The 17,173-nt window shown below is 32.1% G+C and overlaps 1 protein-coding gene and 3 pseudogenes across 5 annotated transcripts in view; 1 reads left to right on the top strand and 3 right to left on the bottom strand.

Moving 5' to 3' along the window:
* Positions 1 to 17,173, top strand: part of LOC145241395 (uncharacterized) — a 585,324-nt gene that overhangs the window by 377,913 nt on the left and 190,238 nt on the right. The gene's annotated exons all lie outside the window — the stretch shown is intronic.
* On the bottom strand, positions 91 to 224 carry LOC145241802 (U2 spliceosomal RNA; annotated as a pseudogene).
* On the bottom strand, positions 7,076 to 7,209 carry LOC145241801 (U2 spliceosomal RNA; annotated as a pseudogene).
* LOC145241800 (U2 spliceosomal RNA) lies at positions 14,245 to 14,378 on the bottom strand (annotated as a pseudogene).

Raw genomic sequence — 17,173 nt, 5'->3', positions numbered from 1 at the left:
CAACATCCACTAATGGCGAACAATTGTACCTATTTACTATGCCTCCCCACGGGACAGAGTTAGACACCAGGGTCGTTTTTTAACGTGGAGAAAAGGTACAAAAATAAAAATTGTCTCAGTCGTGGAGGATTTCTCCTCCACCGAAAGAGAACAAGAAATAGAAGTGCAGCATCTGAAGAACAGATACTACACTTTGATCTTGACCAAAAGGCCAAGAATGCGAACAATTGTAAATAACAACTTTTTTCACAAAACCAACACCGTCTTTCTTTATTTTTTTCTCTCTCTTTCTCTCTCTCACCCACTTACTCTTCCCTCTCTCTCACCCTCTTTCTCTTGACGTCACACCACTGTTAAACTGTGGGGGGGGGAACACATTCCCAGGCATTATCTCCTATAGATGCACATTTTATTAGAAATTCAGCTTTCAAAATATTAGACGATAATAAAAATATAAAACCAACACCCTCTTTCTCTTTTCTCTCTCTCTCACCAACTTACTCTTCTCTCTCTCACACCCTCTTTCTCTTGACCTCCTACTACTGTTAAACTGTGTGTGTGTGTGGGGGGGGGGAAGATGCAGCTTGAAAACCAACAAAAACAGTGCACAGTTTCCCAAGCATTTGGGGTGGGAAGGGGGGGAAGAAGCCGAGCGCACAGTTTCGTGTGAGAGAGAGAGAACAATTCTCAACCTATATACTCAACAAATTTTTTATCTACAGATTTGAAAGTTTGTATATAGGGTATTCAGACATATGGAAATATATCTAGCATAATCTATCTATTATATCTATAAAAGTGAAAATGTGTGTGTGTGAGGTAGCCAGAGAGAGAGAGAGAGAGAGAGAGAGAGAGAGAGAAAACAATTCTCAACCTATATATTCAATACATTTTTTATCTACAGATTTGAAAATTTGTATATAGGGTATTCAGACATATGGAAATATATCTAGCATAATCTATCTATTATATCTATAAAAGTGAAAATGTGTGTGTGTGTGTGTGTGTGTGTGTGTGTGTGTGTGTGTGTGTGCGTAAGAGAGAGAGAGAACAATTCTCAACCTATATACTCAACGTATTTATATCTACGGATTTTAAACTTTGTATATAGGGTATTCAGACATATAGAAATATATCTAGCATAATCTATACATTATATCTATAAAAGTGAGAATGTGAGTGTGTGAGAGAGAGAGAACAATTCTCAACCTATATATTCAACAAATTTTTTATCTACAGATTTGAAAATTTGTATATTGGGTATTCAGACATATGGAAATATATCTAGCATAATCGATCTATTATATCTATAAAAGTCAGAATGTTTGCGTGTGGTTGTGTGTGTAAGGTTGCGAGAGAGAGAGAGAGAACAATTCTCAACCTATCTATTCAATAAATTTGTTATCTACAGATTTGACCATTTGTATATAGGGTATTCAGACATATGGAAATATATCCAGCATAATCTATCTATTATATCCATAAAAGTGAGAATGTGTGCGTGAGAGAGAGAGAGAGAGAGTAAGTACAATTCTCACCCTATATATTCAACAAATTTTTTATCTACCGATTAGAAAATTTGTATATAGGGTATTCAGACATGGAAATATATCTAGCATAATCTATCTATTATATCTATAAAAGTTAGAATGTGTGTGAGAGAGAGAGAGAAGAGAGAGAGAGAGAACAATTCTCAACCTATATATTCAACTAATTTTTATGTACAGATCTGAAAATTTGTATACAGGGTATTCAGACATATGGAAATATATCTAGCATAATCTATTATATCTATAAAAGGTAGAATGTGTGTGTGTGTGTGTGAGTGAGTGAGTGAGTGAGTGAGTGAGAGAGAGAGAGAGAACAATTCTCAACCTATATACTCAACAAATTTTGTATCTACAGATTTGATAATTTGTATATAGGGTATTCAGACATAAGGAAATATATCTAGCATAATCTATCTATTATATCTATAAAAGTGAGAATGTGTGTGAAAGAGAGAGAGAGAGAGAACAATTCTCAACCTATATATTCAACAAATTCTATCTTTACAGATTTGAAAATTTGTATATAGGGTATTCAGACATTTGGAAATATATCTAGCATAATCTATTATATCTATAAAAGTGAGAATGTGTGTGTGAGAGAGAGAGAAAGAACAATTCTCAACCTATATACTCAACAAATTTTTTATCTACAGATTTAAAAATTTGTATATAGGGTATTCAGACATATAGAAATATATCTAGCATAACCTATCTATTATATCTATAAAATGACCATGTGTGTGTGTGTGAGAGAGAGAGAGAGAGTCAGAGAGAGAGAGAGAACAATTTTCAGCTTGTGTGTGTGTGAGAAAGAGAGAGAGAGAAAGAGAGGAAGGAAAATTCTCACCCTATATATTCAACAAATTTTTTATCTACATATTAGAAAATTTGGATATAGGGTATTCAGACGTATGGAAATATATCTAGCATAATCTATCTATTATATCTATAAAAGTGAGAATGTGTGTGTGAGAGAAAGAGAGAGAGAGAGAACAATTCTCAACCTATATATTCAACTAATTTTTTATCTACAGATTTGAAAATGTGTATATTGGGTATTCAGACATATGTAAATATATCTGGCATAATCTATGTATTATATCTTTAAAAGTGTGAATGTGAGTGATGGAAAGAGCAAAAAATTCTCAACCTATATAACCTATAAAAGTGAGAATATGTGTGAGAGAGAGAGAGAGAGAGAACAATTCTCAACCTATATATTCCACACATTTTTGGGCACAGATTTGGAAATTTGTATATAGGGTAGGCAGACATATAGAAATATATCTAGCATAATCTATCTATTATATCTATAAAAGTGAGAACTTGTGTGTGTGTGTGTGTGTGAGAGAGAGAGAGAACAATTCTTAACCTACATACTCAACAAATTTTTTACCTACAGTTTAGAAAATTTGTATATAGGGTATTCAGACATATGGAAATATATCTAGCATAATCTATCTATTATAACTACAAAAGTTAGAATGTGTGTGTGAGAGAGAGAGAGAACAATTCTAAACCTATTTATTCAACAAATTTTTTATCTACAGATTTGAAACTTTGTATATAGGGTATTCAGACATATGGAAATATATCTAGCATAATCTATCTATTTTATCTATAAAAGTGAGAATGCGTGTGTGTGAGATAGCGAGAGAGAGAGAGAGAAAAAGAGAGAGATAAAAATTCTCAACCTATACATTCAACAAATTTTTTATCCACAGATTTGAACATTTGTATATAGGGTGTTCAGACATATAGAAATATATCTAGCATAATCTATCTATTATATGTATAAAAGTGAGAATGTGTGTGTGTGTGAGAGAGAGGACAATTGTCAACCTATGTATACAACAAATTTTTTATCTACAGATTTCAAAATTTGTATATTGGGCATTCAGACATATTTTAATATATCTGGCATAATCTGTCTATTATATCTATAAAAGTGAGAATGTGTGTGATAGAGAGAGAGAGAACAATTCTCAACCTATATACTCAACAAATTTTTTATCTACAGATTTGAAAATTTGTATATAGGGTATTCAGACATATGGAAATATATCTAGCATAATCTATTATATCTATAAAAGTGAGAATGTGTGTGTGTGTGTGAGAGAGAGAGAGAGAGAGAGAGAGAGAACAATTCTCAACCCATATACTCAACAAATTCTTTATCTACAGATTTTAAAATTTGTATATAGAGTATTCATACAAATAGAAATATATCTAGGATAATCTTTCTATTATATCTATAAAAGTGAGAATGTGTGTGTGTGTGAGCGAGAGAGAGAGAGAGAGAGAGAGAGAGAACAGTTCTCAACCGATACATTCAACAAATTTTTATATATAGGGTATTCAGAAATATCGAAATATATCTAGCATAATCTATTATATCTTTAAAAGTTAGAATGTGTGTGTGTGAGAGATAGAGAGAACAATTCTCAACCTATGCACTCTACAAATTTTTTATCTACAAATTAGAAAATTTGTATATAGGGTATTCACACATATGGAAATATATCTAGCATAATCTATCTATTATATCTATAAAAGTTAGAATGTGTGTGTGAGGTAGCCAGAGAGAGAGAGAGAGAGAGAGTAAGAACAATTTTCAACCTATATATTCAACAAATATTTGATCTACAGATTAGAAAATTTGTATATAGGGTATTCAGACATATGGAAATATATCTAGCATAATCTATCTATTATATCTCTAAAATTGAGAATGTGTGTGTGAGAGAGAGAGAACAATTTTCAACCTATATACTCAACAAATTTTTTTATCTACAGATTTGAAAATTTGTATATAGGGTATTCAGACATATGGAAATATATCTAGAGTAATCTATCTATTATATCTATAAAAGTGAGAATGCGTGTGTGTGTGAGAGAGAGCGACACAGAACAATTCTCAACCTATATATTCAACAAATTTTTTATGTACAGATCTGAAATATCACGTTTGTATAGAAGTAGAAATCTTGATACCTACTCTGATACCTAATAAAAGAAAGGACACTCTTTAGGGCGGATTTTGATTATAACAAGTCACTAATTAGAAATTATAATAAACATTCTAATAATTTAAGAATTTTACCAAAATAAAATTGCATGGTAATCACCCAATTTCTGCCACAAAATTTTGATTGGCAGAACTCATAAACATAAAATATATATTTTCTAATTTCATCTTTTTTTTTTCTTTTTACATAATCTGGTTTGATGTTTTCCCAAATATTCAAATCACTATATTTTGCTGCTTAATATCAAATACAGCAACTGAGTTATTTTTATGCATCAAACAATTACATTTTCTCATTCATCCAAACTAATCACTGAACATCAATTTCATATTTTCTTCACTAAAATATTACTGTGCTTGATGTCATCAAGTGGAGCGGATCATTTTTTTTTCATTTGTTCACACATTTTTCCAATTTATATATATTTTGTTAAAGATTCTTAGCCTATGTCATTGCATACCAATCTGTTTATTAAAAGTTAAGGTTCACTGTAAACACATATGTTACACCAAAATAAAAACGCTTCAGATAATGTCTTGATATTCAATTCAGTTTCTCACATGACATCTTATGAAGTTAGTAGAAATGTTACAGACTTTTGAATCTCAAACACTTTCAATACTGTGCACTGATATTTTCTTTTTTGCAATATAAGCACATTCATGATTTTTTTTACAAACGTTAAAAACTTTCACATTGTGTAGCAATATACTGAAACAATTATAAAAATATTTGTTTTTATTTTGAATGATGCAGGGCATCTGAAGAGAGATTTTTCTAACAAAATGAAAGTATAATTTTTAGCAATAGGTATCTAGGAAAAGGCCACTACATATGTTATAAGTTCCAAATTTCCACAACCTGGCAAATACTGGTACATGCTAGCAAATTTAGATTTGCAATTACAAAATATGATTCTAATTTTTTCCTTTGCTCTTTATTCTAACACTACACTAAGTTTACTGTGTTATTTCGCTACAGTTGATATTGTGTAGAACAATAAGAAAATCATAGTGAACAATGCATTCAACAAAATTTCACACACATTTCTAGATACCTATATCTAATAAGTTCAAAAGAAAGGACACACTTAGGGAGGTATTTTGGTGGTCAAGTCACTAAAAAGAGATTATCTGGTTTCCCGGCATAGCCCAGGATATAATAAAGATTGACTGAAATACATGTTCTAGCTGGTTTCTAGGCGTTGCCAGGGATGTAATATAGACACATTATGTTGTATATTACCTGTTCTCTTCTCCCTAAGGTAAAACAATTTCATATACATGCTGTAAATTACCTATGCTAGGGATAAAACATGAACAATATCAGTCCTAGGGTAGATAAAACAAATAATACATAGAGATGAAAGATTCCTCTCCCCTAAGAATCAAACATATGTTCAATATCTGCTTTTGTTTTTTCATTGTTTATACGGTCCCGAGCAACGCCGGGTAGCCCTGCTAGTCTATATATATAAAAGGCAAAAATCGGTGTGTATGTATGTATGTATGTATGTATGTTTGTTTGTAACGCTAAAACTTTTGAAAGACGGAACCAGAGTTGACAAATTTGGTATCATATTGCACCTTGATCACCCGGATGACAAATATCGAAATTTCACGTCAAACGGACCAGTAGAAAAGGGTCAACTGATCGTTTTTCTCCTAGGGGGGCCCCCCAAAAAACCTGTCATTTTAACGTTATTCAATACGTGTCACGTGACGTGACGTCAGCTCAAACTTTTGACAGACACAACCAAAGTTGACAAATTATGTATCATATTGAACCTTGATCACCCGCATGACAAATATCGAAATTCCACACCAAACGGACCATTAAAAGGGGGTGAACTGATCATTTCTCTCCTAGGGGGGCCCCCAAAAAAACCTGTCATTTTAATGTTAATATTACATAATCCAAAAACGCTTAGTCATGTCACGTGACGTGACGTCAACATCCAGTAATGGCGAACAAATGTAAACAAACACTTTGTTTTACCGATACTTTTGTAATTTCTCTTCTGCTTTGTTCTAGAGATTATTAAACTCCATGACAATGTCTCCAACGTATTTAACTGGTTAAAAATAGTATTTATACAAGAGTTTTAACGAAAAATATCAGGAAAAAATGTACAGGAATAAAAAAAAATTCAGCTTTCAAAATATTCGTCGATAAAAAAACCGATCTTTATATTTACGCTAGCCATTTTGTATATTACCACGTGACCTGCTATCTCTTAAACTGGAGGGGGGGGATCCACTTGAATCCAACAAAACCAGTAATTTTTTTTTTCTATTATATATACATCATTTTCTATAAAATTAAGTGTAGACTTTATAATTAAAACAAAAAATGTTATTCATACTAAAAAAAAAAAACGCTTAGTCATGTCACGTGACGTGACGTCAACATCCACTAATGGCGAACAATTGTACCTATTTACTATGCCTCCCCACGGGACAGAGTTAGACACCAGGGTCGTTTTTTAACGTGGAGAAAAGGTACAAAAATAAAAATTGTCTCAGTCGTGGAGGATTTCTCCTCCACCGAAAGAGAACAAGAAATAGAAGTGCAGCATCTGAAGAACAGATACTACACTTTGATCTTGACCAAAAGGCCAAGAATGCGAACAATTGTAAATAACAACTTTTTTCACAAAACCAACACCGTCTTTCTTTTTTTTCTCTCTCTTTCTCTCTCTCACCCACTTACTCTTCCCTCTCTCTCACCCTCTTTCTCTTGACGTCACACCACTGTTAAACTGTGGGGGGGGAACACATTCCCAGGCATTATCTCCTATAGATGCACATTTTATTAGAAATTCAGCTTACAAAATATTAGACGATAATAAAAATATAAAACCAACACCCTCTTTCTCTTTTCTCTCTCTCTCACCAACTTACTCTTCTCTCTCTCTCACCCTCTTTCTCTTGACCTCCTACTACTGTTAAACTGTGTGTGTGTGGGGGGGGGGAAGAGGCAGCTTGAAAACCAACAAAAACAGTGCACAGTTTCCCAAGCATTTGGGGTGGGAAGGGGGGGAAGAAGCCGAGCGCACAGTTTCGTGTGAGAGAGAGAGAACAATTCTCAACCTATATACTCAACAAATTTTTTATCTACAGATTTGAAAGTTTGTATATAGGGTATTCAGACATATGGAAATATATCTAGCATAATCTATCTATTATATCTATAAAAGTGAAAATGTGTGTGTGTGTGAGGTAGCCAGAGAGAGAGAGAGAGAGCGAGAGAGAGAGAGAGAGAGAGAGAGACACAACAATTCTCAACCTATATATTCAATACATTTTTTATCTACAGATTTGAAAATTTGTATATAGGGTATTCAGACATATGGAAATATATCTAGCATAATCTATCTATTATATCTATAAAAGTGAAAATGTGTGTGTGTGTGAGGTAGCCAGAGAGAGAGAGAGAGAGAGAGACAACAATTCTCAACCTATATATTCAATACATTTTTTATCTACAGATTTGAAAATTTGTATATAGGGTATTCAGACATATGGAAATATATCTAGCATAATCTATCTATTATATCTATAAAAGTGAAAATGTGTGTGTGTGTGTGTGTGTGTGTGTATGCGTAAGAGAGAGAGAGAACAATTCTCAACCTATATACTCAACGTATTTTTATCTACGGATTTTAAACTTTGTATATAGGGTATTCAGACATATAGAAATATATCTAGCATAATCTATACATTATATCTATAAAAGTGAGAATGTGAGTGTGTGAGAGAGAGAGAACAATTCTCAACCTATATATTCAACAAATTTTTTACCTACAGATTTGAAAATTTGTATATTGGGTATTCAGACATATGGAAATATATCTAGCATAATCGATCTATTATATCTATAAAAGTCAGAATGTTTGCGTGTGGTTGTGTGTGTAAGGTTGCGAGAGAGAGAGAGAGAACAATTCTCAACCTATCTATTCAATAAATTTGTTATCTACAGATTTGACCATTTGTATATAGGGTATTCAGACATATGGAAATATATCCAGCATAATCTATCTATTATATCCATAAAAGTGAGAATGTGTGCGTGAGAGAGAGAGAGAGAGAGAGAGAGAGAGTAAGTACAATTCTCACCCATTATATTCAACAAATTTTTTATCTACCGATTATAAAATTTGTATATAGGGTATTCAGACATATGGAAATATATCTAGCATAATCTATCGATTATCTCTAGAAAAGTGAGAATGTGTGTGAAAGAGAGAGAGAGAAGAGAGAGAGAGAGAACAATTCTCAACCTATATATTCAACTAATTTTTATGTACAGATCTGAAAATTTGTATACAGGGTATTCAGACATATGGAAATATATCTAGCATAATCTATTATATCTATAAAAGGTAGAATGTGTGTGTGTGTTTGTGAGTGAGTGAGTGAGTGAGTGAGTGAGTGAGAGAGAGAGAGAGAGAGAACAATTCTCAACCTATATACTCAACAAATTTTGTATCTACAGATTTGATAATTTGTATATAGGGTATTCAGACATAAGGAAATATATCTAGCATAATCTATCTATTATATCTATAAAAGTGAGAATGTGTGTGAAAGAGAGAGAGAGAGAACAATTCTCAACCTATATATTCAACAAATTCTATCTTTACAGATTTGAAAATTTGTATATAGGGTATTCAGACATTTGGAAATATATCTAGCATAATCTATTATATCTATAAAAGTGAGAATGTGTGTGTGAGAGAGAGAGAAAGAACAATTCTCAACCTATATACTCAACAAATTTTTTATCTACAGATTTAAAAATTTGTATATAGGGTATTCAGACATATAGAAATATATCTAGCATAACCTATCTATTATATCTATAAAATGACCATGTGTGTGTGTGAGAGAGAGAGAGAGAGTCAGAGAGAGAGAGAGAACAATTTTCAGCTTGTGTGTGTGTGAGAAAGAGAGAGAGAGAAAGAGAGGAAGGAAAATTCTCACCCTATATATTCAACAAATTTTTTATCTACATATTAGAAAATTTGGATATAGGGTATTCAGACGTATGGAAATATATCTAGCATAATCTATCTATTATATCTATAAAAGTGAGAATGTGTGTGTGAGAGAGAGAGAAAGAGAGAGAGAGAGAACAATTCTCAACCTATATATTCAACTAATTTTTTATCTACAGATTTGAAAATGTGTATATTGGGTATTCAGACATATGTAAATATATCTGGCATAATCTATGTATTATATCTATAAAAGTGTGAATGTGAGTGATGGAAAGAGCAAAAAATTCTCAACCTATATAACCTATAAAAGTGAGAATATGTGTGAGAGAGAGAGAGAGAGAGAACAATTCTCAACCTATATATTCCACACATTTTTGGGCACAGATTTGGAAATTTGTATATAGGGTAGGCAGACATATAGAAATATATCTAGCATAATCTATCTATTATATCTATAAAAGTGAGAACTTGTGTGTGTGTGTGTGTGTGAGAGAGAGAGAGAACAATTCTTAACCTACATACTCAACAAATTTTTTACCTACAGTTTAGAAAATTTGTATATAGGGTATTCAGACATATGGAAATATATCTAGCATAATCTATCTATTATAACTACAAAAGTTAGAATGTGTGTGTGAGAGAGAGAGAGAGAGAACAATTCTAAACCTATATATTCAACAAATTTTTTATCTACAGATTTGAAACTTTGTATATAGGGTATTCAGACATATGGAAATATATCTAGCATAATCTATCTATTTTATCTATAAAAGTGAGAATGCGTGTGTGTGAGATAGCGAGAGAGAGAGAGAGAGAAAAAGAGAGAGATAAAAATTCTCAACCTATACATTCAACAAATTTTTTATCCACAGATTTGAACATTTGTATATAGGGTGTTCAGACATATAGAAATATATCTAGCATAATCTATCTATTATATGTATAAAAGTGAGAATGTGTGTGTGTGTGAGAGAGAGGACAATTGTCAACCTATGTATACAACAAATTTTTTATCTACAGATTTCAAAATTTGTATATTGGGCATTCAGACATATTTCAATATATCTGGCATAATCTGTCTATTATATCTATAAAAGTGAGAATGTGTGTGATAGAGAGAGAGAGAACAATTCTCAACCTATATACTCAACAAATTTTTTATCTACAGATTTGAAAATTTGTATATAGGGTATTCAGACATATGGAAATATATCTAGCATAATCTATTATATCTATAAAAGTGAGAATGTGTGTGTGTGTGTGAGAGAGAGAGAGAGAGAGAACAATTCTCAACCCATATACTCAACAAATTCTTTATCTACAGATTTTAAAATTTGTATATAGAGTATTCATACAAATAGAAATATATCTAGGATAATCTTTCTATTATATCTATAAAAGTGAGAATGTGTGTGTGTGAGCGAGAGAGAGAGAGAGAGAGAGAGAGAACAGTTCTCAACCTATACATTCAACAAATTTTTATATATAGGGTATTCAGAAATATCGAAATATATCTAGCATAATCTATTATATCATTAAAAGTTAGAATGTGTGTGTGTGAGAGATAGAGAGAACAATTCTCAACCTATGCACTCTACAAATTTTTTATCTACAAATTAAAAAATTTGTATATAGGGTATTCACACATATGGAAATATATCTAGCATAATCTATCTATTATATCTATAAAAGTTAGAATGTGTGTGTGAGGTAGCCAGAGAGAGAGAGAGAGAGTAAGAACAATTTTCAACCTATATATTCAACAAATATTTGATCTACAGATTAGAAAATTTGTATATAGGGTATTCAGACATATGGAAATATATCTAGCATAATCTATCTATTATATCTCTAAAATTGAGAATGTGTGTGTGAGAGAGAGAGAGAGAACAATTTTCAACCTATATACTCAACAAATTTTTTTATCTACAGATTTGAAAATTTGTATATAGGGTATTCAGACATATGGAAATATATCTAGAGTAATCTATCTATTATATCTATAAAAGTGAGAATGCGTGTGTGTGTGAGAGAGAGCGACACAGAACAATTCTCAACCTATATATTCAACAAATTTTTTATGTACAGATCTGAAATATCACATTTGTATAGAAGTAGAAATCTTGATACCTACTCTGATACCTAATAAAAGAAAGGACACTCTTTAGGGCGGATTTTGATTATAACAAGTCACTAATTAGAAATTATAATAAACATTCTAATAATTTAAGAATTTTACCAAAATAAAATTGCATGGTAATCACCCAATTTCTGCCACAAAATTTTGATTGGCAGAACTCATAAACATAAAATATATATTTTCTAATTTCATCTTTTTTTTTTCTTTTTACATAATCTGGTTTGATGTTTTCCCAAATATTCAAATCACTATATTTTGCTGCTTAATATCAAATACAGCAACTGAGTTATTTTTATGCATCAAACAATTACATTTTCTCATTCATCCAAACTAATCACTGAACATCAATTTCATATTTTCTTCACTAAAATATTACTATGCTTGATGTCATCAAGTGGAGCGGATCATTTTTTTTTCATTTGTTCACACATTTTTCCAATTTATATATATTTTAAAGATTCTTAGCCTATGTCATTGCATACCAATCTGTTTATTAAAAGTTAAGGTTCACTGTAAACACATATGTTACACCAAAATAAAAACGCTTCAGATAATGTCTTGATATTCAATTCAGTTTCTCACATGACATCTTATGAAGTTAGTAGAAATGTTACAGACTTTTGAATCTCAAACACTTTCAATACTGTGCACTGATATTTTCTTTTTTGCAATATAAGCACATTCATGATTTTTTTTACAAACGTTAAAAACTTTCACATTGTGTAGCAATATACTGAAACAATTATAAAAATATTTGTTTTTATTTTGAATGATGCAGGGCATCTGAAGAGAGATTTTTCTAACAAAATGAAAGTATAATTTTTAGCAATAGGTATCTAGGAAAAGGCCACTACATATGTTATAAGTTCCAAATTTCCACAACCTGGCAAATACTGGTACATGCTAGCAAATTTAGATTTGCAATTACAAAATATGATTCTAATTTTTTCCTTTGCTCTTTATTCTAACACTACACTAAGTTTACTGTGTTATTTCGCTACAGTTGATATTGTGTAGAACAATAAGAAAATCATAGTGAACAATGCATTCAACAAAATTTCACACACATTTCTAGATACCTATATCTAATAAGTTCAAAAGAAAGGACACACTTAGGGAGGTATTTTGGTGGTCAAGTCACTAAAAAGAGATTAGCTGGTTTCCCGGCATAGCCCAGGATATAATAAAGATTGACTGAAATACATGTTCTAGCTGGTTTCTAGGCGTTGCCAGGGATGTAATATAGACACATTATGTTGTATATTACCTGTTCTCTTCTCCCTAAGGTAAAACAATTTCATATACATGCTGTAAATTACCTATGCTAGGGATAAAACATGAACAATACCAGTCCTAGGGTAGATAAAACAAATAATACATAGAGATGAAAGATTCCTCTCCCCTAAGAATCAAACATATGTTCAATATCTGCTTTTGTTTTTTCATTGTTTATACGGTCCCGAGCAACGCCGGGTAGCCCTGCTAGTCTTCTATATATATAAAAGGCAAAAATCGGTGTGTATGTATGTATGTATGTATGTATGTTTGTTTGTAACGCTAAAACTTTTGAAAGACGGAACCAGAGTTGACAAATTTGGTATCATATTGCACCTTGATCACCCGGATGACAAATATCGAAATTTCACGTCAAACGGACCAGTAGAAAGGGGTCAACTGATCGTTTTTCTCCTAGGGGGGCCCCCAAAAAAACCTGTCATTTTAACGTTATTCAATACGTGTCACGTGACGTGACGTCAGCTCAAACTTTTGACAGACACAACCAAAGTTGACAAATTATGTATCATATTGAACCTTGATCACCCGCATGACAAATATCGAAATTCCACACCAAACGGACCATTAAAAGGGGGTGAACTGATCATTTCTCTCCTAGGGGGGGCCCCCCAAAAAACCTGTCATTTTAATGTTAATATTACATAATCCAAAAACGCTTAGTCATGTCACGTGACGTGACGTCAACATCCAGTAATGGCGAACAAATGTAAACAAACACTTTGTTTTACCGATACTTTTGTAATTTCTCTTCTGCTTTGTTCTAGAGATTATTAAACTCCATGACAATGTCTCCAACGTATTTAACTGGTTAAAAATAGTATTTATACAAGAGTTTTAACGAAAAATATCAGGAAAAAATGTACAGGAATAAAAAAAAATTCAGCTTTCAAAATATTCGTCGATAAAAAAACCGATCTTTATATTTACGCTAGCCATTTTGTATATTACCACGTGACCTGCTATCTCTTAAACTGGAGGGGGGGGGATCCACTTGAATCCAACAAAACCAGTAATTTTTTTTTTCTATTATATATACATCATTTTCTATAAAATTAAGTGTAGACTTTATAATTAAAACAAAAAATGTTATTCATACTAAAAAAAAAAAACGCTTAGTCATGTCACGTGACGTGACGTCAACATCCACTAATGGCGAACAATTGTACCTATTTACTATGCCTCCCCACGGGACAGAGTTAGACACCAGGGTCGTTTTTTAACGTGGAGAAAAGGTACAAAAATAAAAATTGTCTCAGTCGTGGAGGATTTCTCCTCCACCGAAAGAGAACAAGAAATAGAAGTGCAGCATCTGAAGAACAGATACTACACTTTGATCTTGACCAAAAGGCCAAGAATGCGAACAATTGTAAATAACAACTTTTTTCACAAAACCAACACCGTCTTTCTTTTTTTTCTCTCTCTTTCTCTCTCTCACCCACTTACTCTTCCCTCTCTCTCACCCTCTTTCTCTTGACGTCACACCACTGTTAAACTGTGGGGGGGGGGGAACACATTCCCAGGCATTATCTCCTATAGATGCACATTTTATTAGAAATTCAGCTTTCAAAATATTAGACGATAATAAAAATATAAAACCAACACCCTCTTTCTCTTTTCTCTCTCTCTCACCAACTTACTCTTCTCTCTCTCTCACCCTCTTTCTCTTGACCTCCTACTACTGTTAAACTGTGTGTGTGTGGGGGGGGGGAAGAGGCAGCTTGAAAACCAACAAAAACAGTGCACAGTTTCCCAAGCATTTGGGGTGGGAAGGGGGGGAAGAAGCCGAGCGCACAGTTTCGTGTGAGAGAGAGAGAACAATTCTCAACCTATATACTCAACAAATTTTTTATCTACAGATTTGAAAGTTTGTATATAGGGTATTCAGACATATGGAAATATATCTAGCATAATCTATCTATTATATCTATAAAAGTGAAAATGTGTGTGTGTGTGAGGTAGCCAGAGAGAGAGAGAGAGAGAGAGAGAGAGAGAGAGAGACAACAATTCTCAACCTATATATTCAATACATTTTTTATCTACAGATTTGAAAATTTGTATATAGGGTATTCAGACATATGGAAATATATCTAGCATAATCTATCTATTATATCTATAAAAGTGAAAATGTGTGTGTGTGTGTGTGTGTGCGTAAGAGAGAGAGAGAACAATTCTCAACCTATATACTCAACGTATTTTTATCTACGGATTTTAAACTTTGTATATAGGGTATTCAGACATATAGAAATATATCTAGCATAATCTATCTATTATATCTATAAAAGTGAGAATGTGAGTGTGTGAGAGAGAGAGAACAATTCTCAACCTATATATTCAACAAATTTTTTACCTACAGATTTGAAAATTTGTATATTGGGTATTCAGACATATGGAAATATATCTAGCATAATCGATCTATTATATCTATAAAAGTCAGAATGTTTGCGTGTGGTTGTGTGTGTAAGGTTGCGAGAGAGAGAGAGAGAACAATTCTCAACCTATCTATTCAATAAATTTGTTATCTACAGATTTGACCATTTGTATATAGGGTATTCAGACATATGGAAATATATCCAGCATAATCTATCTATTATATCCATAAAAGTGAGAATGTGTGCGTGAGAGAGAGAGAGAGAGAGAGAGAGAGAGAGTAAGTACAATTCTCACCCTATATATTCAACAAATTTTTTATCTACCGATTATAAAATTTGTATATAGGGTATTCAGACATATGGAAATATATCTAGCATAATCTATCTATTATATCTAGAAAAGTGAGAATGTGTGTGAAAGAGAGAGAGAGAAGAGAGAGAGAGAACAATTCTCAACCTATATATTCAACTAATTTTTATGTACAGATCTGAAAATTTGTATACAGGGTATTCAGACATATGGAAATATATCTAGCATAATCTATTATATCTATAAAAGGTAGAATGTGTGTGTGTGTTTGTGAGTGAGTGAGTGAGTGAGTGAGTGAGAGAGAGAGAGAGAGAGAACAATTCTCAACCTATATACTCAACAAATTTTGTATCTACAGATTTGATAATTTGTATATAGGGTATTCAGACATAAGGAAATATATCTAGCATAATCTATCTATTATATCTATAAAAGTGAGAATGTGTGTGAAAGAGAGAGAGAGAGAACAATTCTCAACCTATATATTCAACAAATTCTATCTTTACAGATTTGAAAATTTGTATATAGGGTATTCAGACATTTGGAAATATATCTAGCATAATCTATTATATCTATAAAAGTGAGAATGTGTGTGTGAGAGAGAGAGAAAGAACAATTCTCAACCTATATACTCAACAAATTTTTTATCTACAGATTTAAAAATTTGTATATAGGGTATTCAGACATATAGAAATATATCTAGCATAACCTATCTATTATATCTATAAAATGACCATGTGTGTGTGTGTGTGAGAGAGAGAGAGAGTCAGAGAGAGAGAGAGAACAATTTTCAGCTTGTGTGTGTGTGAGAAAGAGAGAGAGAGAAAGAGAGGAAGGAAAATTCTCACCCTATATATTCAACAAATTTTTTATCTACATATTAGAAAATTTGGATATAGGGTATTCAGACGTATGGAAATATATCTAGCATAATCTATCTATTATATCTATAAAAGTGAGAATGTGTGTGTGAGAGAGAGAGAAAGAGAGAGAGAGAGAACAATTCTCAACCTATATATTCAACTAATTTTTTATCTACAGATTTGAAAATGTGTATATTGGGTATTCAGACATATGTAAATATATCTGGCATAATCTATGTATTATATCTATAAAAGTGTGAATGTGAGTGATGGAAAGAGCAAAAAATTCTCAACCTATATAACCTATAAAAGTGAGAATATGTGTGAGAGAGAGAGAGAGAGAGAACAATTCTCAACCTATATATTCCACACATTTTTGGGCACAGATTTGGAAATTTGTATATAGGGTAGGCAGACATATAGAAATATATCTAGCATAATCTATCTATTATATCTATAAAAGTGAGAACTTGTGTGTGTGTGTGTGTGTGAGAGAGAGAGAGAACAATTCTTAACCTACATACTCAACAAATTTTTTACCTACAGTTTAGAAAATTTGTATATAGGGTATTCAGACATATGGAAATATATCTAGCATAATCTATCTATTATAA

This window comes from Euprymna scolopes, chromosome 20 (assembly GCF_053919585.1).
Source record: "Euprymna scolopes isolate OS-2025 chromosome 20, ASM5391958v1, whole genome shotgun sequence".
In the NCBI taxonomy this organism is placed as follows: Eukaryota; Metazoa; Mollusca; class Cephalopoda; order Sepiida; family Sepiolidae; genus Euprymna; species Euprymna scolopes.
The sequence above is the reverse complement of the archived record's forward strand: the minus strand, read 5'-3'. Positions and strand labels throughout refer to the sequence as shown.